Source organism: Pteropus vampyrus, unplaced genomic scaffold (genome assembly GCF_000151845.1).
Source record: "Pteropus vampyrus isolate Shadow unplaced genomic scaffold, Pvam_2.0 Scaffold75, whole genome shotgun sequence".
NCBI lineage: Eukaryota > Metazoa > Chordata > Mammalia > Chiroptera > Pteropodidae > Pteropus > Pteropus vampyrus.
Genome location: NW_011888856.1, coordinates 3,584,614 through 3,593,869, shown reverse-complemented (window position 1 = coordinate 3,593,869; position 9,256 = coordinate 3,584,614).

Genomic DNA, 9,256 nt, shown 5'->3' with positions numbered 1-9,256 from the left:
GGCTCACGAGCTTCTGGGGATGCCTTCCCTGTGGCTGTCCACAGGAGACTGGCCCACAGGAAGCCCCTCCCTCTGTGGCCAGCCCCTGCTGTGCACTCCAAGTAGTGTCGAGAGCAAGCTTTGGCAGATGGCTAGTGAGCACGTACAAAAAGCCAGCCCGAATCTGCCGGCCAGAGACAGACCACGAGTTTGAGCTTTTGCTCCACTCCTGGGAAAACGAAAGAGGCCGTCAGCACCCAGCTTTGGTTACTGCAGAATCAGGAGAAGGCAGGCAAGCAAGCTTAGGGATTCTGCCATGAGAGGGAGCAGGAAGCTGGGCACAATCACCCATAGGCGGCCCATCTCTAGCAGGGCCAAGTGACGGCGTTTCTCTCCCAAAGGCAGTAGCGGCTGGAGGAGGTGGCTGTGACTCCAGATACAAAGGCAGCAATGCAGAACGCAAGGAATGTGGAAAATCAAGGAACCATGACACCACCAAAGGATCATAGTCTTCCAAAGACATGGCGGTCTGTTATTTACCCCATAAAGAATTCAGAATGGCTGTTTTAAGGAAGCTCAGTGAGCTACAAGAAAAAGACAGTTCAACGAAATCAAGAAAACTACGTGAACAAAAAGCAGTGTAACAAATAAAAAAGCAAATTCTGAGAGGAAGGCTACAACGAATGAAATGAAAAATACAATATCATAAACATCGGAACCGATCAAGCAGAAGGAAGACTCTGAGAAGATGGGAGCTTTGAAATGATCCAGAGTACAGAGGACGAAAAAGGAACAAAGCCTGCGCGATCGGTGGGATGCCAGCCGGAGAAACAGTTCGCAAATCAAATTACTGGGGTCCCAGAAGAGGAGAGTGAGAAGGGGGCGGAAAGCTCATTTAAAGACGGAACGGTGAGAACTTCCTAAATGGAGAGAAATGTGGGTACCCAAGCTCCTGACGCAGGAGTTCGCCCGCGCATTTCTGAGTGCCACCCCACGGCTGCCCACCGAGCCCTTCTTTTTCCCTCCAACTCTATTTTATTTTAAGCTCGAGGTGGTGGTGATTCTTGCTGGTTGACCCTTATACATTTGTCACCTTAAAGAGCTCAAGAGAAGGTGTCACTGAAGTCTCCTGCAGGCCTAGTCCAACTCTGTTTCCTCTTGGGTCCAATTTAAATCTCGCTGTCAAGTTTGTCATAAATTTTTTGAGATGAGCTGGGCTGTGAAGCAATATATATATACTCTGCGTATAAATACACAGAAGGTAGTATATGCTGACGTACGTTACGTACTTTCAGTCTTGAGATCGTCAATAATAATCTTAATGTGTCTGAAACAAGCAATGTGAATGTGAGACGTGAGCAATTTGAAATTCGGCTGCTGTTTTATCTTCCACCGCTTCCTGACGTGATGACCTAAGACACTTCTCTGTAAAACCAGTGTTTTCCTTTTAGAGAAAAGGGAGGGAAGGAGGGACGGGGGAGACACCGGAACCCCCGGCCAGTGAGCTTTCTCGTCTCAACAGCTGGCCGCGGCCCCTCACAGAGGCCCCCACTGCATCTGCATCACAGGCGAGGCTAGGGATGCGTGGTTTTTGATGAAGCCCCAACGTTGCTTCGATGCACAAGGTCTCTGTGGCATATTTAGGTCCTCTGTCCCAGACCCGAGATGCCTGCAGCTTCCAGGCCCGTCTCAGGCGCTGGGCTGCCCTCAAACAAGACCCTGGGAGCCATGCCATGGCCTCTGCCAGCACCTGCAGGCCAGGCGAACCCCTCCCATACACCGGTTCCGAGGGCCTAGGGCAAACGTCGCAGGGCGTGGGGTCAGCCATGTGACTGGATTTGTCAGGGTCGATTCTCCGCCTTGGGAACTGTGCTACACCCTGTATGCTCAGGACGAGAATTGGGCCCTTGCCTCCAGGATCCTTCTGGAAGCTGCCTGTGAGGCCCACAGGTCAAACCTGCCAGGCCGTCCATGGGGCCCGGTTGGCCTCAGCACCCAAACTTCTCAGTGTGACTGGGGCTTGCCCGCAGGCCCGTGAGAGCCCTCTGGGAGAGAAATGTGAGACAACTGCACTTCTAAAATATTCTGTCACTTTGGAGTTAGGTAAGTAAATAATGAAGAACGATGTTCAGAAAAATTCAGAGGAAAAGTTCACAAAATTCCTAGAGCTCCCATCACTTACCAGTTCCATAAACAGTAAGGATTTACTCGACGTCCGTCTGGAGATTGGCCACATGCTTGGTAACTGAAGTAATGAAAAGTCTGTCGGCTCCATTAGGACAGGAAGCCAAGGACTCGGACTCAGACCCGTGGCGGGCCCTGCTGTTGGTCAGCTCGAGGCTTCACGTGTCCCGTGCCCTGCCAGTTCAGGCCGGTCTGGGCCGCTGCCTCACCCTCGGAGGCCAAACCAGAACCCTAATAAACCACATTTCTTGTTGATGCCTCAGCTTCACTGCTGTTCGTGGCAGCCTTGGCCACCTTCCTAGGTGCTCTGTGAACAAAGCCCCCTCCACGTGGGGGTGTCTCAAAGCCTGGGCCTCAGGGCACCAGCCTCGGTCCGCCTGGGCCACAGGCAGACCCGAGCAGCATCCCACCATCGGATCCTCTGTGCAAGGGCACAGGACGCTGCATGCCAGGAAGCTCCGAGGGCGACACCCCCGTGCCCCAGAGGGAAGCTGTCCCCCCAGCGGAAGGAGGCGGAGCGCCTGGGACCCACGTGCCCAGCGTGCCCGCCAGCACCCAGCCGCACAGCCGGCTTCGCCCACCATTTCCTGACTCCCTGTCCTTGGGCCCTGAGAGTCGGCGAATGGGGGGATTTTTATAGCCCATAAATTCACAAGATTCCTTGAAGCACAAGGACGGTGCCCCGCTGGCCACTTGAGGACATCTCAGAACTCAGAGCAAAGAAACCGCCACAGAATACCCGGCAGCCGCCAACTCACACAACGTCACATGCGCTCAGTCACCATCACAGTGAGACCTGAGTCCTTCGTGGTCTCCAGCCCCACAGTAGCCATTTAAGTAAATGATTCATCACGACGGAGAGGCGAGCCCACCTTCCATCACTGACTCCTGGTGGGAACTCCGCTTGCTGAGCGGACACCATTAGGCTCCCCAGAACCCAGAGCGCCATGTGAAGCCTGCCTTATGTGGTTTGGCCCCCAAACTCAGGAAAACGCAAGCAGGTGGGGAACATCTCCTGGGGCTTTTCCTCTATCCCTTCTCCCTCCTGCCCAGGCCACCTGGGACCGACTCCACGCCGGGTCAGGGCTCTCCAGGGGCAAAGCCACACCTTCCTGCCCGCCATTCTCTTCAGCAGGCCTTTGAACTTCACTGTTCAGGGACCTGAATTTTCCATGTTCCTAAGTGCAACCTAACCACCCAGGCACCCAATCAGAGAGAGAGTGCCCCTCAACCCCGCCCCCCGGGGGCAAAGGGGGAACTGGAGACACCCTGGGAAGCAAGAGCCAGAGACCCCCGGGTGCCCAGACAGCACCTCACCTCTGCCTTCAGAGTTTGTCCTCGCTGCTCCAGACCAGCAACCTGGCCGCCTGACTCTCTGCCGTCTCCTTTCCTCAGTCTGTATGCTGGCTGCGGGGACACCAACTCCTAGGTCCCCCTCGGAGACACAGCCTCCCAGTCAGTCCCCAGAAAACAGGAAGCCACAGCAAATGACCCCCAGCCTGTCCCTTTTGCATTATCCCTGCCTGCCTTTGTCAAGGCCACCCGTTTTCCACAGCCCTCCTCCTCCGCTTGACATGTCCCAGGCCAAATGCACTCATCAAGGGAAAACCTGAGGCCTTAATGCTCCCCACCCCAAACTAATCAATTTACTAATTCATCGTAATGGATGGACGTCCGCAGGTGAGCTCATCTTCCATCGCTGACTATTGATTGGAACTTGGCTTGCTAAGCAGACACAATTAAGCATCCTCAGAACCCAGAGCACCACGGTCCCCCCATCCTGCTGGTGGCCTCTCTTATGTGCAGCAAACTCCTCGTAATCAGGGCCCTCCCACCTCGGTTTTGAGGCACGCGGTCTGGTTTTCAGTCATGGCTTCAGCCCCCCTGCACCCCAACTCTGTCGGGCCCCGGCATCTGAACCCGTGCCCACCTTTATGGTGCCACTTCACACATAGGGGCCTCCTGGTGCTCGGCTGGGGGCTGCCACTCACTGTGCCAGTTTTCAAGGATACAGAGATGATGACATGAGCTTCCTAAGGCTGCTGTAACAAAGTACCACAAAATCTGGGGGCTTAAAGCAACAAAAATGTATTGTCTCAGCTCTGGAAACTAGAAGTCCAAAATCAAGGTGTCATCGGCGCTCTGCTCCCCCTGAAACCCTTCCTTGCCTCTCCCAACTTCTGCGGTTGCAGGCTTCGGTGCATCGCTCCAGTGTCCGCCTCTGTCATGCCAGGCCATTCTCCCTGTGTCCCTGTCCCCCACTTCTCTTACAAGGACCCCAGTCATATTGGATGAAGGGCCCGCCCTGCTCCGACATGACCTCGCCTTAACGGATTATATCTGCAATAACCCTATTTCCAAATAAGTCACATTCTGAGGTGCTGGGGGTCAGGACTGAACCATAGGTTTTGGGGACATAATTCAACCCATAACACAAGATACCAGGATCTCTGTCTTCAAAAAACTGTTGTCCTCTTTAACAGTGGGCCAGACTTCTCTGGGCTTTTCTAGATGTTTGCAGTCTGGCCAGTAGGCAGGCCCCTGAAACCAGTGTATTCTGAAGCGTGTGTGTCCGTGGAGGGATGTCCCGTTCTTGACGGGAGCACAGAGGACCAGTCATGGAAGGCTCTGGAAGGGCAGGTTCCCCCACCCCTCATCCCAACTGCCTGGATACTTATCCTACAGGCACCTGAGCACAACTTGTCCAGAGCAGAGCTCTGCGTTTTCCCCACACCCGGTCCTTTTCCTGATTTCTTCACGAAGATGAGGTTCTCAGAGACCATGAAATTGCCTTGGGATGTGTGGGCGAGACCGCGGGAGAAGTCACCGTGTGCCCACAGCCCGCTGGCTCTGCCACACATCCCAGGTGCTTTAAGACCCACCTCCATGGTGTCTCAGGGCATCCCTGATGTTGATAAAATGATCGCCTTTTACAGATAAGTCAGCACAACGGTTACCCCAGGCAGATGTGGCTCCAGCTCCCACGGAGCTTATTATGGTCCAGCCAGGCACCCCCGGGGCTGCTCCAGCTGGTCAGGCAGAGTCAGCACGGGAACCCACGTCCTCCTGCCACTCAGCACGGTCCCGTGGAGCCCACCTCTGCACAGGCTCCCTGCCCCGACCCAGGCGTGGCCACCCCCTGGCTCCACCTGCTCCAGACGAGCATGAAGCAACGCGTGACATTACAAACCCCAGGACCCCGCACTTGCCTTGCCAGGCTCTCCTGTGCACCGCTGCAGCCTCGTCCTCCAGTCGCTCTGCACAAAGCCTGCACAGGCTCCCGGCGTCCACGGAACAGCCCCCCTTTACTTTAGCTTGCTGCCTTTTGGGATCTGGCCTTTGGCTCCGTTTAGTCTTTCCCCCATAACGCACTATGAGCTTTTGCCACCGTGAACTATACTTGACACTTCCGTTCCCTTCCTCCACGGCCCTGCCTCAGAGAACGCAATCTCCCGCTCAGCCACTGCGTCCCCCAGCCCTGCCCATTCATGTCCCAGGTCAATAGACCCCTTCCCCACAAGGACGCCTCAGATTCGCCCCCAGGCGAGCGCAGCCTCCGATTCACACAGCGTGTCATATTTCCGCCACACAAGACTTAAAACAAGGCCTTTGGAATCACACAGAGCTGAGTTTGAATCCCGACTTTGTCAAATACCGGTTGTGAATCCCATGTAGGTTCCTTACCTGTAAAATGGGGGCGACAGCCTCAGCCTGGAATCCTTGATGAACGTCCTGAGGTTAGCTGTGTAAGTCACAGGTGTCTGACACTGGCAGGAAGCACCCATTCCCTTCCAGGTCCCTTCCCATCCTCCTCCACCTCCACTCCCCGTGCCTGTCTTCAGCCCTGGCATACGGGTTCCTGAAGACCTCTCGGGCTAAGCGCGCACACCTGAGGGTGGGGCGGGGCTCTTCCTGGGAGAGACAGACATCCCTGAGAACCATCACCTGGGAAAGGCACCAGGTGTCAGGCAGGAGGCCGGACTTAAGGGACATCCTCAGCCAGGCAGGGGAGCGCATGCTGTCATTCCGTGCTCACTCTGAACTTCCTTCTAGATGTCCAGACCTACCTAAGGTTCTTCCTGAGCCGCAGGGCTGCTGGCCTCTGCCAGGTGAGGCCAGGCAGGGAGACCCGCATCCGCCCCACGAGCGGCAGATGAGGAAGCTCTACCTCGTAGCCACAAAAGTCAGCTTTTATGAGCCCCTCGGTGGTTGCTTTGCCCCCGTAAGCCTTTGTCAAGTCCGCCTTCCCTGCCCCAGCCTGGGCTCAGCTGTGGGGCAGGTGGACGTGCCAGCAGCAGGGAGGGCCTGCAGTGTGTGAGCCAGCTGCTCTCACGACATGTTGGCTCAAGCGCTGTGCCTTCCAGACGCCCCATAGAAAGACCGGACAAGCCAGATGCACTGATGCCCTAGGAAAGCCTGACAGTGCCTCGCCCTGCCATCCACCCGCTGGTCGCTTGTCACTGTGCTTGGAACAAACCAAAGGTGCGCCCTGTGCTGCCCTGGGAGCAGAGTGACCAGGGACAGTGCCAGCGGCCGTCTCTGACCCTCAGGGAGCCTTCGGGCCTTTGTCAGGGCAATGCAGGGCCAGATGGTCAGTATCCATGTGACAGATTCCATCGGGTGGGGTCCTTGACTCCAAGGCCCACTTGACCTAGGGCTGGGACAGGATCACCAACCACTGGGAAACCACAAAGCTCATGTCTGGTTGTGGGGAACAGAGAGGGCCTCAGGGTACAATGTAAACAATAAATAATTACAAGTAATTGTGACAAAGGCTGTTACTTGACTCTCCTGACGTGTCAGGGTCTTTGAAGCCAATGCAGCCCATGTGACTGGCCCTGTGTGACCGGCCCTGTGGTCAGACTCTGGCGCCAAGAGCTTTACTAAGTTATTTATTCTTCACAGCCCTGAGGGGGGGTCTAGCTTCACTTAACAGATAAGGAACCAGGACTTGGCCAGCCAAGCCGGATGCACAGGGCCTGCAGCTCGGACACGCTGTCTACAGAGCAGTGAGCCCACGCCTGGGTCCCCAGTGAGAAGTGCCACCACGCCATCCCTGGTGTGAGTGTATGTCCCGCAGGAGCCCCTGGCCAACTCCTGCACAGAGCCTGGGGGCCGAAGGCCTGTGCTGGGGCCAGAACTCGGCTTCTAGCCTGCACTGTGCTGCTCGTTGAGGTCCCCGTCCCTTACCTTCTCTGAGCCCGTTTCCTCGTCTGTAAAAGGAACAGATAACAGTACCAACTTCATTGGACTCTTCTGAAGAATCCAGCAGTTAGGAAGGTACAGTGAGTAGGACAGCAAGGAGCCCATCAGCGTGGTCAGGGAGTACTTGGAAAGGGGGGCCATTCAAGGTCAGTGAGCTATGCTGAAGCCTCTCATTCCTTTCCTCTGAAAACAACCCCTGTGTGGCCTCAGGTGGGTTGAGCTTACGTCCCATTCCAGAGATGACGCCGCACGGGGCGGCATCGCCGACTCTGACACCCCAGGTGTCTGGGTTCTCGCTCATTCCGGTGAGATACCTGCACGATGGAGAATTCCAACCACGAGACCCAGAGAAGCACCCAGGAAGCGATATTCCTGTGGCTTTGGAAGGACGCAGCCTCTGCCGAGGGCCAGCTCGATGGGCTTCCCTCGGCACCCCCAGGGCAGTGGCGAGGGCGCCACGGCTTGCGCCCAGCTGTCTGAGGCCCGAGGGCTCTGGCCGTCCTCCCAGTCCCCCTGCCACGTCTGTGGGCGGGAGGGCAGGGCCGGCACGGTGGGACCGAGGGAGGTGGCAGTGGGCCCTGCTGCACGCAGGGGGGACAGGAGCACCCTGATCTCAGGACCTCCAGGGGCAGGAGGATCAGTGGGGCAGGGCAGGGGGGATTTGGTCTCTAGAGGTCCCCCCGTGACCGAGAGACCAGGGAGAATGCTTCAGCTCGGTACTGACGCCTGTTAGAGCTTTCCTAGCACGTGGTTCCGGCACCCACCCCACCCCCTTCCAGAACCCGGTCCAGCTGCAGGACCCTCTGTGGCACCTCCAACAAAGTGGCTTCGCGGTTGGGCCCCTTCCGGACAACCCTGGGGGACCCTGGGCGGCAGGAGGAGGAAGAAAAGAAGCCTTTTCTTCCCGTAGTTTTGATGCAAAAACCAACGTGGCTAAGGGGCGTGGGGGACCCGCCCGGCTGGTGGACGCGAGTGGATGAGGCCCCGAGATGGGCCGCTTTGTGGGAAGCTCCCTTTCCCACCCGCCCTGACCCCTCGCTCGTCCATCGAGGCTCAGCCGCACCAGGGCCCACACCGCCAGAGGCACAGTCTGAGCCAGGGGTAGACTCCCCTCGGAGTGGACACGGCTGATGCCCAGGCCCCCTCACAGCCTCCCCAAAGGGCTTTTGTCCTTGCCCAGGAGCGGTGATGCTCCTCTGAGCCAGGTGGCCCAGAAGATGGCCTCTGGTGGAAAAAGGGCCCTTTTCACTGCCCACCCAGCCCGGGCCCAGGCAGCTCAGTGCACACTGCCTGGTGACAGTGGCTTCTGGGGACTGCCCACCCAGTGTTCAGTGTGGAGGGACGAATCAACCCTCAGCATCCATGGTAAACTGGGATAACCCCGGTAACCTCAGCTCGTGACTCACACATTCACCGTCAGTGCTGGGACTGTCACGGCATCAGGGCTGACAAGCGTAGAGGTGACGTGTGGGCATGGGCTGTGGGCTGGGTTTGGCTCCTGTCTTACTCGTCATGTGATCTTCAGGACGGTCAGCTTTCTAAGCCTCCGTTTCTCCAGCTGCAAATGGCATCATAATCCTGGGCTCAGGGGGACCTACGGGAGCACCCAAGCTGGCTCAGGGAAGGGTGCCTGGTGCCAGTCAACACACACCTGTCCCCTGCCACCCCCTCCTCCTGGAGAAGGGCTCTCCCCGGAAGCTGCCAGGCTTAGCATCCTGTGCCTCCAGGAGGAGCAGCCAGTCCCCAGAACAGCAGAGGGAGGCTGGGGGCTGGGAGCGGGCGGGGAGCCAGGGAGGGCGACAGAATTCTTGTGCAGCACAAGGGGACCTGTGCCGGGTCCGAGGCACAGACGGGGCGGCAGCGCCTACGATTACCTAGCACGGGCGCC